This window comes from Oryzias melastigma, linkage group LG15, assembly GCF_002922805.2.
Source record: "Oryzias melastigma strain HK-1 linkage group LG15, ASM292280v2, whole genome shotgun sequence".
In the NCBI taxonomy this organism is placed as follows: domain Eukaryota; kingdom Metazoa; phylum Chordata; class Actinopteri; order Beloniformes; family Adrianichthyidae; genus Oryzias; species Oryzias melastigma.
Window position 1 is genome coordinate 18,155,018 of NC_050526.1, and position 1,118 is coordinate 18,156,135.

Below are 1,118 nucleotides of genomic sequence, written 5' to 3' on the forward strand. Positions count from 1 at the left end.
CTTTCTTTCCAGGACACAGGTTTTTGTTTATTTAATAAACTGTGTTCCTTTTACCCTTGGGGTCTGTTTATTTAATAAACTGTGTTCCTTTTGCCCTTAGGGTCCAAATTTTATGTTATTGTCCCCTTTTGAAATTTTACCCTAGACTTGAGGTTTCCCATTGAGAGCATAACAGTTCATTTTCACAACCCAGTCACTTATATTCTTTAAATTGACAAAATATGCCAAAACGTATGATACAAAAAAGGAATTGGGTAATTTATAATCCAGTAATTGATAAATGAATTTATTCATGTTTTTCATATTGTCATTCCAATTAAATCATCAAACTGTGCACAGAAAGATATTACAAGAAAATAATATTTATTTTAATAATAAACATAATATGGCATTAAAACGGATACAGGTAGATACAAGAGTCCAGTTAATCTAATCTACAATAAATACAGAATATTTTGGATTAAGCATTAAATACACACAAACTGTAATTAAGGAAAATGATAACATTTAAAACAATTTAAGATCCCGTTAAGTTCCTTTCATAAATAAATAAAACTTACAGTTAATGTGATGAATATTAGTCACTTTGAGTTTTTGAAGACATGTATGGGTAGCGTTCTTTTAATTTAATTAATTTAAAATTAATTTAATTTTTAATTTTTAATTTAATTTAATTTAATTATTTACACTGCGTTGACATTTTGCAACAAGACTCCTCCAACTGTGAACATGTGCTAGTATCCGGTAGCAATATGCTACTGCTGCAAATAAGTATTTTAACATCTGTCTAACAACTAGATTTCTAAGCCTCAAAGATATGTTTGTCTTTCTTTAAAAAGCCCACCTCCACCTATTATTCTGTATTGCATAAAAATGACAGGTGTTTTGGAATTTTGGGAAAAAAAAAATCAAAATTAAGACTCCTAGCTGGAAACGCTTTTACAATATTACAAGAGATGAATGGAATGAGACTTCTAATATTTATAGTTGAATATTGTTTTGATCTTTAAAGCTGATGTAAACTGCTCTTTATAGGAAAAGGTGCTGTTTACCTTCCTGTTTGGGTCATGTAGCTATGCAAGCTGTTGTTGTTATGAACTGTTTTGCATAAATACTTA